The 14,403-nt window shown below is 38.1% G+C and overlaps 1 protein-coding gene across 2 annotated transcripts in view; it reads right to left on the reverse strand.

Annotated features, from left to right (window-relative positions):
- Positions 1-10,846, reverse strand: part of sema3b (sema domain, immunoglobulin domain (Ig), short basic domain, secreted, (semaphorin) 3B) — a 34,660-nt gene extending 23,814 nt beyond the window's left edge. For both annotated transcript variants that reach the window (XM_081349116.1, XM_081349115.1), the window contains exon 1: positions 10,378-10,846. The gene's annotated coding sequence lies outside the window, so the exon portion shown is untranslated. The remainder of the gene's footprint in view (positions 1-10,377) is intronic.
- Between the last annotated feature and the right edge of the window lie 3,557 nt (positions 10,847-14,403).

Below are 14,403 nucleotides of genomic sequence, written 5' to 3' on the forward strand. Positions count from 1 at the left end.
CACCTTGTTTCTCAGGTGTCAGTTAAAAGTGTGATTGGACCATGCAGGTGGGCCATTTATGGTTTCCAAGGAACCACCCAGCTGGGAAATCACCCTCAGAAAGAAACAGAGCAAGGTGTACTTAACAGGTCAAGGGAAAAACACACACACACACACACACACACACACACACACACACACACACACACACACACACACACACACACACACACACACACACACACACACACACACACACACACACACACACACACACACACACACACACACACACACACACACACACACACACACACACACACACACACACACACACACACACACACAAACCATAAAAAACATCTAGTCCTCTGCAATTCACTTTTGATTAAACAAAAACACACTTTTCTCCTCATCTAAAGCCAAAAAATCCAAAACCCATCTATTATAAGTCAGACAGACAGACTGAGACAGAGACAAAACTTCTAAATGCATCTGTAAATGAAGCCTAAGAAACCTGAGTTGGTTAAATGGTAGTGGAACAAATTATGTAATGGCCTGCAAACAATAAAAATGTTCTATAAAGAATTTATTAGATTCACAGATGCAGAATCCACAGCAAAACTAGAGTATTCAATTATTTTACATCATTAACCAGAGATATGCACTTATATACACCATCTTTACCTTGTGCACCCACACACAAATCGAGTGACACGCACACATAAAAGATCATAGAAGAGCAAACACAATGAACACTGAACAGCGGGTTTTAACGATATGTGGCATGACAAATGTCAAGTAACTAAACGTGGATAAGCAGATCTACACAGGGAGTAGACGGCACAGACGCCAGCCTCGTGTGTGTGTGTGTGCACACTCAAGACTGTGTTTAGTTGGGTGAATGTTTAATTTAATCCAGTAATGAGCGCAGCTGCAGAACTGAACAAATGTAATTTCACACAGAACAAACGGCCTATATATACTGATGAAGAAAGAGTAGCTTTAGAGATTAAATAAAGTGTTTTTTTGTACTATCAAAATGTACTATCAGAGGTTTATCTTTCACTTGTTTTTTGTTTTTTCTTCCAGAATTCCAGGTGGTGATGCATGTGAAATATTCCAGATATAAAGCCATACCAAAATGAAAATGAAAAAAAAAAAAAAAAAAAACTGGGGCAGTTTCACACAGACTGGCTCAAATCATATACTTTATGATGCTGTGAAACACAGTGTGACAAAAATGTACATACAAAAACAGCTAAATAATTCCATTTTACATTGTCATAAAAACAAATATATTAAATATACAAAAAATATAAAAGTAATGCAGTACAAGGCCAATAGGAAATATATATGGACCCAGACTGTATACAGTGAGGAAAATAAGTATTTGAACACCCTGCTATTTTGCAAGTTCTCCCACTTAGAAATCATGGAGGGGTCTGAAATTGTCATCGTAGGTGCATGTCCACTGTGAGAGACATAATCTAAAAAAAAAATCCAGAAATCACAATGTATGATTTTTTAACTATTTATTTGTATGATACAGCTGCAAATAAGTATTTGAACACCTGAGAAAATCAATGTTAATATTTGGTACAGTAGCCTTTTGTTTGCAATTACAGAGGTCAAACGTTTCCTGTAGTTTTTCACCAGGTTTGCACACACTGCAGGAGGGATTTTGGCCCACTCCTCCACACAGATCTTCTCTAGATCAGTCAGGTTTCTGGGCTGTCGCTGAGAAACACGGAGTTTGAGCTCCCTCCAAAGATTCTCTATTGGGTTTAGGTCTGGAGACTGGCTAGGCCACGCCAGAACCTTGATATGCTTCTGACAGAGCCACTCCTTGGTTATCCTGGCTGTGTGCTTCGGGTCATTGTCATGTTGGAAGACCCAGCCTCGACCCATCTTCAATGCTCTAACTGAGGGAAGGAGGTTGTTCCCCAAAATCTTGCAATACATGGCCCCGGTCATCCTCTCCTTAATACAGTGCAGTCGCCCTGTCCCATGTGCAGAAAAACACCCCCAAAGCATGATGCTACCACCCCCATGCTTCACAGTAGGGATGGTGTTCTTGGGATGGTACTCATCATTCTTCTTCCTCCAAACATGTTTAGTGGAATTATGACCAAAAGGTTCTATTTTGGTCTCATCTGACCACATGACTTTCTCCCATGACTCCTCTGGATCATCCAAATGGTCATTGGCAAACTTAAGATGGGCCTTGATATGTGCTAGTTTAAGCAGGGGAAACTTCCGTGCCATGCATGATTTCAAACCATGATGTCTTAGTGTATTACCAACAGTAACCTTGGAAACGGTGGTCCCAGCTCTTTTCAGGTCATTGACCAGCTCCTCCCGTGTAGTTCTGGGCTGATTTCTCACCTTTCTTAGGATCATTGAGACCCCACGAGGTGAGATCTTGCATGGAGCCCCAGTCCGAGGGAGATTGACAGTCATGTTTAGCTTCTTCCATTTTCTAATGATTGCTCCAACAGTGGACCTTTTATCACCAAGCTGCTTGGCAATTTCCCTGTAGCCCTTTCCAGCCTTGTGGAGGTGTACAATTTTGTCTCTAGTGTCTTTGGACAGCTCTTTGGTCTTGGCCATGTTAGTAGTTGGATTCTTACTGATTGTATGGGGTGGACAGGTGTCTTTATGCAGCTAACGACCTCAAACAGGTGCATCTAATTTAGGATAATAAATGGAGTGGAGGTGGACATTTTAAAGGCAGACTAACAGGTCTTTGAGGGTCAGAATTCTAGCTGATAGACAGGTGTTCAAATACTTATTTGCAGCTGTATCATACAAATAAATAGTTAAAAAATCATATATTGTGAATATCTGGATTTTTTTTTTTAGATTATGTCTCTCACAGTGGACATGCAATTACGATGACAATTTCAGACCCCTCCATGATTTCCAAGTGGGAGAACTTGCCAAATAGCAGGGTGTTCAAATACTTATTTTCCTTACTGTAAGTTCACTTAATTTTTATTTAATTCTGTCACCATTTACTAGCCCTCATGTCTTTCCACATGCGTATGGATTTCTATCCTACATAAAACACACATGGAGGTTCCTCGCAGAATGTCCAAGATGAATGCAAAATGAATACATTTATTCATACGATGTGATTACAATGACATAGAATCCCCTCTGTTTCTCTATATCAACACCTATTTTAATTATCCACCATTACTATTAATTCAATGAGGTAACATATATACACACACATATATATATATATATATATATATATATATATATATATATATATATATATATATATATATATATATATATTTATTTATTTTTTGTTATGGATTGAAGGTAAGTTTTAATTAAAAGTTCAATAAAACACATTTTAGGCTGTTCAATTCTAAAGTACGGTGTGTGCGTAGTTTCCAAAGGAATGCAAGCAGGAATTCTCATCATTGTCTCCACTGAGCACACACACACACACACACACACACACACACACACACACACACACACACACACACACACACACACACACACACACACACACACACACACACACACACACACACACACACACACACACACACACACACACACACACACACACACACACACACACACACACACACACACACACACACACACACACACACACACACACACAGAGTATATTTTATGTTCAGGAAAGGTCAATACCAGCTGATATATAGTACAGAAAGTATCTGTGCTAATGGAAATGTGGGAATTGCAAGTGCTAATCACTACTTGAGTTGATTAATTAAAGAAACAATCCGCACAGTAATAAGGAAACCACAGAATTACACTTTTCTCATCTCTACACACATACACAGACAAAACTGCCCCACTATCTGCTCTGAGGTGCCCTAGGGCAAATAACCATTGAGGGTGTGTACAGCAGCCAGGTGTGTGTGTGTGTGTGTGATTGACAGGTATTGATTTACTATGGTTGAGAGTGCTAGTGGGTAGAATCTCAAAGGGAATGGACATTCAACACTACACACACACAGTTATTATATTTCACTTGATCATTCGTTTCTGCAGTGGCGCTTCTGCAGTATGTAAATATATCCACTGTAGATGAAGGTTAAGAAATCAAATAAGTTTGCTAAGAGAGGATTATTTTCTCCATCTCTCTCTCTCAGGTAGCTTGTTAGGGGTTTGTGGGCATCAAATCAGAAACTGCAACCACCCCCAATCTCTCTTTATCCTGGGACTCCATTTTTCAAACACACACACACACACACACACACACACACACACACACACACACACACACACACACACACACACACACACACACACACACACACACACACGCACACACACACACACACACACACACACACACACACACACACTGCTATCTGTGCACATCCAATATCTTCTATCTTCTTTCATTATTTAAAAGCTGCTGCTGAACACACACTTTAGTCGACCACTACGGAATAATGAGCTAGGATGCAACATAACCACACACACACTCACACACTCACACACTCACACACACACACACACACACACACACACACACACACACACACACACACACACACACACACACACACACAGACATGAGCAGCATACTATTGAGGGGTATATGTAGGGACACATTCTCCCCCTTTTCATGCGCGCTGTGCACACACACACACACTTCTACTCCTTGATGAGCATTAGCTAATCCACACTGACGGGCCTGCTCCATTACCCATAATCCTTAATGCCTTTTTAATGTATCGTTCTTACTTTTTCACTCTGTCTCTCTCTCTCTCTTTCTATGTAGTGGCATCTTTAGCCGATGGATTTGAACCTGTGTGTGTGTCCAGTCACACTCAGTCCGGTTCTATTAAAGGAGAAATCTATCAGTGTCACACAGTCATTTGCACCTTCTACAGAGGTGTCACGCTGTATTCCATCCCCTATTACAACCAGTTCCTAGAGCTCTAGTGAGGCCGAAGGTGAATGACAAATGGGTTGGGAAGGAAGTAGAGAGGGAGAAAGAGGAATGTTCTTTATTTACAGTTGTTTCAATGCCTCTTAACAATTCCTGTTCCTTAAAGCTTCCATTAACAATTCATTAATGGAATGAATTTGAATTTGAGGAAGAACTATTTGGATAACTGAAATGCAATTCCAGTTACCTAAAGGGACATGGTGAAGAAAAAAAGTGAGATGGGAGGAAAAATTATATGTCAATGCTTTTGAGTTCTCTCCCAAATGAATTGAGTTCCACCAAGAAACTTTGCGTTCTATCACAAAAGTTTCACGGGAAATGCAAAACTTTTGCGAGCAAACACAAAAGCATTGAAATACAGTATCATTTTTCTTTCCATCTCATATTTTTTCTAGCACCATGTCCCTTTAGGGGCTCTGTAGTTACCAAATGCTGGATTTACTTAAATACTAAATGAAACAAAGTGGTCACATATTTCATTCATTTAAATATTTCTTTTTATAAAATACCACAGACAAAACTCATAATGTGTCTTTCTAAACCAACCTACAACTTGCAGGTTGTCATGATTTATCTGTTGCCTCTTTAATCATAGCCACACAACAACAGACGTACACACTTACATGCACTACACAAACAAACACACTCCCTGTTTTAAAAAGCATGCGTTCAGGAATGCCTCCCTCTTTTTAATCAAGCAGCAATGTTTTGTCATCTTTCAGACCCATATGAAAGCTCTCACACACACACTTCTGTGGGCACTGTCTAATGACATCATACCTCTATACTTAAAAAATAAACATGTAGTGATGGAAAATACTTCAGTCAAAAACACATTAATCCGAGAGGGGTTTATCGAGCTCAGTGGTATGTGTTATGTGTATCTACTGTAAAAGCAGTGTATACAGTATTTGTATGTGCACGGTTTAACTGTACAGTATTTGTGCAGGTCAAATGTTTTGTTTTCATGTTTTTCTACTGATATCTACTGATTTAGAAAATATCATTACCTCCATTTAGAAACCTGTTTAAAAGTTTCGGCTCAGTAAGATGTTTTTTCTTTGAAAGAAATAAAGCATTTTTATTCAGCAAAGATGCATTAAATGTATAAAATGTGACAGAAAAAGCTTTTATAATGTTACAAAAATTTCCATTTCAAACAAATGCTTTCTATTTATCAAAGAATCCTGAAAAAAATGTATCATCATGAGTTCCATCACAACTGTTTTCAACATAATAATAAGAAATGTTTCTTGTGCATATTAGAATGATTTCTGAAGGATTCTGTGACACTGAACAACTGAAGTAATGGCTGAAAATTCAGCTTTAACAAGCTGAATTTTGATCAAATACATGCATAATAGAAAAAAATCGTACTGCCCCTAAAAATTTGAACGGTAGTGCCTGTCTAGTGAAACTGTGTATGCGTGTGTATAGTGAAAGTGTGCATAAGTGAGAAGTGAAATGTGGCAACAGCAGCACAAAAGACCATCACAATGACCTTAATCAGCACATGCACACACACTTACGTCATAAAACAACTTGTACACCACTCGCACACACACCACTGCGTGAACACACAAACATTCATGATGTGCATTTGCTACAGTATCATTACAAAAATCAACACCCTCCTGCACTGCTCTCTAATCCTTCCTGATCTATCATTCTTTCTTATCTTTACATCTCCTCTCCGACCAGAGTATGTTGTCCCACCTTCAGTAAACTGACCTGTTCAACTTTTCACGTTTCTACACCTGTTGACTTGGTCCTGTTCTTCTCTCGCCATCTTAATATCCTCTAAAAACTCTCTGCAGACATTCTCAAGAAAGACACTCGACATAAACAAACTCAATATCTGAATAATCAAAACAGGAAGAGATAGCAGCTCTGTTATTGGTAAATTATTAACTTTCGGCAAGCTTTATACCAAACCAGCACTTTGGTCTTGCTCAAGCTACAATGAAAGTTTCGTTTAGACTTAAAGACATTGTAAAAGATTACAAAACCTCTTGTAATGAAGTGTCGTTGCATATAGGGTGGTGTTATGTGTGACTACAGAAAACATGTCTGAATATACAATATATCAAAAGAGAGAACAGAGCCTCTGCTTTAAAAAAAAATTATAGAATAATATAATTATGTAAGCTTCATGCATTCCTTTTTTTTTTATCAAAATTGGTAGTTAAAAAAAGCAATATTTTGAACAAAAAGTTAAAAAATTCACATTTTTGTCTAAGACTTCGTCCAGATTGGATTCAGAAGTAAATCACGTCCATCAAAACCCCCAAAGCCTCACAGTCCTATACCTCTTCATGGGTTCGTTAGGCAGTTTTGGTTTATTTGCCGTTTAATGTTGGATGATTGCGTTAGCTTACATGTGCGTAAGCAATGCTTCTATCGCTTGTTTCTGCTTCTTCGCCTATGTTTTGATCCAGAGATTCTGTACTCTTTCAGAAGATGCGTAATAGCACCCCCCAATTGTATTACATTACAAACATGGATGGAAAGAGTTAATGGGCAATAAGAGATAAATTGACAATATTAAAATTCTGTACTATTTTGTAAAAAAAAAGACCAATCATTTTAAATGCAAAAAAATAAATGTAAGCATTATAGCATTACTTTCATAGACCTATTTATCAACTGACTTGTGATTTCTTGAAAATATATAATACATAAACCGATGTGTTGGTTTGTAGTTTAATAAATTCAAATGGCAAATAACATAAAATCAGAACAGTCAACTTGATGTTGTTGTGGAATAATTTTCCAATGGATGCCAGAATAGCATGTCAGAATCTGAAATCTCCAAGCTCACCAAGTCTAGGAAGAGCCAAAAGTGCTCATGTTAGATTTATGTTTCGAACATAGTTCGGGAAAGCTGCTACAGTTATCCCACATGATGTTTTTCCACATAATCCCGCACATCTCAAAAACACGAGCCGTTAAATCGCTCCTCTATCCCTACACTACACCATGTGCCACTTTACATGATCGCTTTTATCTAGTTTTGGGCCACAAGACACAGCTGTTCATCCTAATAGCTTCATTCTACAGTATCTGAACATGTGAGGTAGGATTTCGGATGCAACCACTGAGTCACACTGCTGTTCAAGAGACAATGCTGTAGGCCCTAATCGAGTTTTCTCAACCACAAAAAAATAAAACAATAAAAATACCGCAGAGTATTTTAATATGTCTTCATCTGCCTGCAACTTTCATAATAGAGCAACAATGGAGAATTGATTATGTAACAACAGTATTTAAAGGAAGTTTAAAATTTCTGAGGTTGCTTTATCGACCCAAAATATTCCAAAGTCTGTGCAAACATAAGTGACATATCACTTTTCCATGACCTTTTCAGGTGTGTATGATTACTTTAAAAAATCATTTTGATTTCGACTGATTCAATAATGAATCATTCAGTGAACTGATTCAACTGATTCATTGAAAAGAACTGACTCAAAAGGACAGCACTATGGCTTGTTATCAAGTTTAACACAATGTCTAGCTGATGAAATGTTTTAAAGTGAAGTATATTATGCCTGGAGAGCGCACTTCTAAGATTCCCGATATATTTTCCATGGCTTTGAACTCAGCAACATTCACAGTGATGTACAGAATGATTTCTTTGTTACAAGACAACCTAATGTGTCCAGGCCTACAGGTCCCACCGCAGTTAAATAGTACTACACTCCACAAAACAATCAATAACCCCACCATAGAGACACTCGCCCACACCCACCCTCAATCTCCAATCAGAACAGAATCTCCAGCAGTGACAAGACATCTGACAACTGTGGTCTAATAGATGGATATAAAGGGCCCTAAAAGAGAGTGTGAGTTTGTGTGAGGGTGAAAGCATGAGTGTGTGTGCGCTTGTGTGAGGAGGGGGAGCCAAATTAATCTGGGGTCTGATACCCCCCTATGGGAGCAGCTCAATTAACGATCCACACCGGCTGAGGCACCGGGCTAAAAGCCATCTCACTCTCAATCTCTCTTACTTACTCTCTCTCTCTCTGTCTCTCTACCCACCCCCCAATCCTGAGAGCAAGAATCAAGGAGCCAGAGAAAAATAAAGAAAGTCACTTGGTGATGCACATTGAAGGAAAGTCTGGGACCGTTCGGTTGTGTGCTGCGCGAGTCGTTGCGTGTAATTTCATCAAGCACATGCACACACAATGTTCTCTTAGAGTCGCCACTAAAACAACACGACATTCTTCCCCTCACCGAAAACACAGCTGACCAAAAACACAGCACACGGTGTTTCTGTGTGAATGCATGTGAATGAGAGAGTGTGTGTGTGTGTGAGAGAGAGAGTAGGTATGTGAGTGTTTGTGTGTCTAATTACTATTTTGGGTAGTGTATGGTATGGATTATGTGTGTTTTAGTTTGTATACATACTTTGCTATAGTTTGGGGCCAAAATCTGACACAAACACTCTTTTGGGATGGCCAGGATGTTCGTAGTTTAACTGACTGATTGATTGATAAATAAAATAAATAATGTATTGTAATTGTAAAAAAAGTATATACACACACACATATACTGTACATATATATATATATATATATATATATATATATATATATATATAGATTTCAATTATTGTGTGTATATATATATATAATATATATTTATATAAGGGCTCATTATATATATATATAAATGTCTATGGAACATTTCCACTCAGAAAAAAATGTGTATGTGTTTGTGGGTGAATGTACAATCTTATCTTGTCATCTTTCCATTAATCTCTGATGTTTTGGGGTTGAAAATACAAAAATCATAAAATGTTGATGATGAAGTGATGATAACAGTCTTTTGCTCTTTGTGTGAACCAAAGAACATCATCCCATGAGCACCACAGGAACCGTCAGAGTTGCACCGGGGTAAATATTTCAGCAGAAACACACTTACAGAACGAACTTGTCTTTCCCTATCACTCTTCCATTCTTTATCTGTCTCTATCTCCCTTGCTTATTCACAGACCATTTAATCTTTTAATATCACCCTATATTAAGAAAACACAGTCCAGTTAGATCAGTCCACACACATACAGTACAGAGAAAGACACCCAATCTAAACAAGTGTTTATACCCGTAACAACACATCAACCCATAATTTATCTATACGTTACACAACATCTCAGACTAAACTACAGTACTCATATCTAAAAATACAATACCAAGCCATCATTCATGCACATGCACAAAGAGGTCGAACAGCTTGTCGCATTGGAGGGCTCCTTACCCAATATACACATTCTCACTTTTTAAACTGTGTGTATGGCCTTTATTCAAAGTATTACAAATATCAAAAATATTAAATACAGGTTAATATAGATACATCTCAGATAATCACAAATGAAAGAGGCAGAACCTTCCACACACACTCCTACATGCACACACAGCATTGCTAGAAAAGAAACTTACCTATTACTCTTTCAGCTTTTTTCTTTCTGCTTTAATCTCTTTCTTCCACGAGTTTTTTAAGCCTCAAGTTCATCCGTTCCTGACAGGTGCCATGGTCCCGTAGACTCCAGAGGAACGACAGGCTCACACACACACTCTCCTCAGCCTCTCAAGAACACACACACACACACGCCGTGAGGAATAATGACAGATCACAGCAGCAGAAACAGTCCACGCATGAACATGTGTCTCCAATGTGAAGTCCAAGACTTCTTTTAATTCATGTGTCTGTCTTTTCCCCCCCCCCTCTCTCTCTCTCTCTCTCTCTCTCTCTCAGTCTCTTCTGTCCTGGTCTGAAGTTATTTTCCAGACTTCCTTCTTTCCTTTTTCTCCTTAATTTTATTTCTTAGTGGCTAATTCCACAGTTTCTTTCTCAATCTACCTTCTTTTTCCCCCCTCTCTCTCTCTCTTTCAGTCTTTCTCTGCTTTGGTTCTTGCGCTGACTGCTACCGCAGAGCTCTCCAGATTTCCCTCTCTCTCTCTCTCTCTTTCCCCTCCCTCGGTCAGCCACTCCCTCCTGGATGGCAGGCTATTATGGGTGGAGACTGGTCAGAGGTAAAAGTCTCTCTTTCTCTTGTGAATACAGGGATGTACACTATCAGATGTGTGTTTTGTTACGTTGGAATGTTTTAATTAGTTCTGGATGAGTTCCTGTAAACTGCAGCGCAACTTTAGTTCAACTTAGGAGTGTAATGAGGTAAATTATTAAAGGGATAGTTTACCCAAAAATTTAGTTAACCCTAATGTCAACTTAGGAACTTTAGAACTCAAAATGACTATGTTTTTTTAATATTTTAGTTTTTCAAGTCTTCTGAAGCCATATGATAAGATTGTGTGAGGAACTCAGAATCATTATCCACTGAACATCTTTCATCAGAGGTCATAAGAAATTAGCAATGTCTGATTCATGAACGAATCATTCTTGAGTCAGATATTTTCAACGATTCAGTTGACCCAGTTCACAAAACCAACCTACTGTAAATGATTTGTCCACAAATTGGACTGATACGGTTCTCAGATTCAATGATCCGGTCGCAGTGGTTAACAGCTCACTGGTGGGAAGTCAGTGAATACAAATTCGAATCTTGGTTGGTCACAAAAAGATATTGTAGGACTTCAAATGACATGAAATACAGTGCACGCATCGTATGAATCACTTTTATGATGTTTTATGTTGCTTTTTCATCCTTTTTTGAAGCTTGAAAGTCCAGTCACCATTTATTAACTGCAGGAAAAAGACACTTTTCCCCCACAGTCTCTACTTTTTTTTTGTTCCAGAAAGAAAAAGGAATACATTTATATGGGTTTGGAATAATAATAAAGTGAATAAATTATGACAACATTTTCATTTTTGGGGTGAACTATCCCTTTAACTCTATATTTAAAACAGTTTCCCATGAACATATATCCGTCTAACAGTTGAGATCTGCAGTCATTACAAACACAGGTCAGTGTGAGCTGCACTACACACTTTCGACTGAGTGGCGTCATTATGGCACCAATGAGACACTCTAGAGGGCAACAGTCAGCAAATATGATTCCATCAAGCTCTCAAACACATTTACATTTTCCCTCTATCTCCTTATTTTTATTCTATTTTCCTCCCCCAAACACACACCTTAATTTCTAGGCCTTTGCCACCTGAAATCACAATAATCAGAGATACACGACTGTAGCAAGTTGCACTGTGAGAGGAAGAGAGGAAGAGGAAGTGAGATAGAAAGAGGGAGAGCTGGCCCATGTTATATGATACTTACCATAAGCTGTCATGGAGACCTGATGTCGTCAGCAGCATATAATGTAAACCTTTGTTTTCCATTAGCTTCACACACACACATAGAAACAGACAATAACACACATGCACAGGTGTAAGAGTTATTTAAAATATCATTAGATATTTTAAGCAAGAAAACAATGACAAGCAATTAAGAAAAGTAGCACAGAAATTCAAAGTGAATCCCCATTTGCAACCTATTAAACTTCCAGAACATGACAGATTCAGATTGAAACAGGATATTGTTTATGAGATAAAAAATGAGGAGATAAAGCCAGATGGGACTAGATGCGAGTTTGCTGAAACAATGTTTAAACAGCCACTTGGCTTGGCTTACTTTATTCATTAGCCCATACAGTAAAAAGCAACACAGGGAAAAAAAAGAAAGAAAGAAAGTCATCTGAAAGTCGGAAGTGCACGTTTGTATACATATTGATGAAACATTACCATTTTTTTTTCATATGGTTCGCATTTCGTTCACAATAAGAGGTACCAGGATAAGACATCAAGAAAGTAACTAGTGTCAATTCTGATTACATGTAGAATAGTGGGATAACAATGGATACTACGTCCCTACATACACTATTAAAGGGGCCATGAATTGAGAAATCAAAATTTTCCTTGATCTTTTGACATATACAGTAAGTCGTAGGTTATTATAAAAATATCCTGTAAGTTTCAGAACACAAAATTTCCTCAGTAGTCCAGCTTTAATTGACACCAAGCTGCCCAAATATTTTGGATTTTGTCACATTACGATGTAATAGTGTGGCAAAAGACATCATTGCCTCTTTAGCCCCGCCCATCGATTCGCGCATGTCATATACACAGGATTACTTCAGCAACAAAACAATAGAGATGCCTCTGAGGATTACAAGAGGTTTTGTGAAGAAGCGAACCTTATTTTAAACGAAGTTCCAGATCACGTCAGTAAGACACTGTTCGTTTGTTGGCTTAATTTTCCTGCAAATTCGTTTTTAAACAAGACACTGTTCAGCGCAGGCATTTCAAAGAGACTGAAAATAAAAGATGATGCAGTGCCAACTATATTGGATTCAACAGCAATGTCGCAACGCACAAGTGTGAGTAACAATGTTTTTACCATGTGTCACTATTGCTATTGTCTGTTACAGATTGTTTGATATGTTTATTTATTTTTTGAGTATTTATTTTTTGAGTATTTATACTGTAGCGCCGCAGTCAGACTGTGATAGTTGAGATTTTCTGTTCTTTCATTTGCTACGGCATTTAAGGGTTTAACACGGGATTTCCGGATCCGGAAGAAAGCACGTAGATAATGTTGTTTTACAGCACCATTCGCTATAATCCTGAATAAAAGATTCAGTTTTATTTAAAACACGACACTGCAAATTACAATTTATCTCTCTTTTGAAAAGGATAGGCTAAAAGAAGGACAGTGCGACAAATGATGGTGCATTCATTCATAATTCCATTTACACAAAACAAAGTTATCATGAAAACTATAACTGTGGTAACTCAGTAGCCTACTTCAACTTTACTTGTCACAACCAGGAAATATAAAGCATATGTAATATGCATAAATGCTTCACATTGTTGTTGGGTGCGTTTCCTCCGAGGAGGCAAGGGAGGCAGTGCCTCCTCAAAAAACTGGATAAGGTTTTTTGTGTAAAAGTCACTTGTTTTTATAAAGTAACTTTGTCCAACAGCAACACCCACAGGTGAAGTTACAGTGGGAGACGTGCCTCCTCTGTCCCCATTGACTTAAAACAGATCACCTAAAGCATGCAGAGAGTTTAGTGGGGGTAACTGAAAATAAATGGGGGAAAGTCACGTGAGAGGAGGCAATGTCTCCATCGCGCTATGATTGGATATGATAGGTTATGATTGGTTTGTGCGATAAATCCTGCCTCTTGTTTTCGTGCGCGTTCTCGGATTGGCCTGAATAAAGACAATGATGGCGTTATTAGGAAGACTAATATCACAACAACTTTATGTCACGTCAAAATCAAACTTAAAATGGCCTGAAAACATGATGACTGGGTTTTTATTGAATCAGCTTGGAGAAATTAAAGATACATCTTCGTGTCTGTTTACAAGCTTGTTGACTGCTAAAAATAAGTTGACTATTAAAAAGAAAAGCTGAACATTAATAACAAAAAACATATATTATGAACAAATAATATACAGTACTGTGCAAAAGTTTTAAGCATGTTAGTATCTTCACCAGTTTT

Source organism: Scardinius erythrophthalmus, assembly GCF_964197995.2.
Source record: "Scardinius erythrophthalmus genome assembly, chromosome: 20".
Classification (NCBI taxonomy): Eukaryota; Metazoa; Chordata; class Actinopteri; order Cypriniformes; family Leuciscidae; genus Scardinius; species Scardinius erythrophthalmus.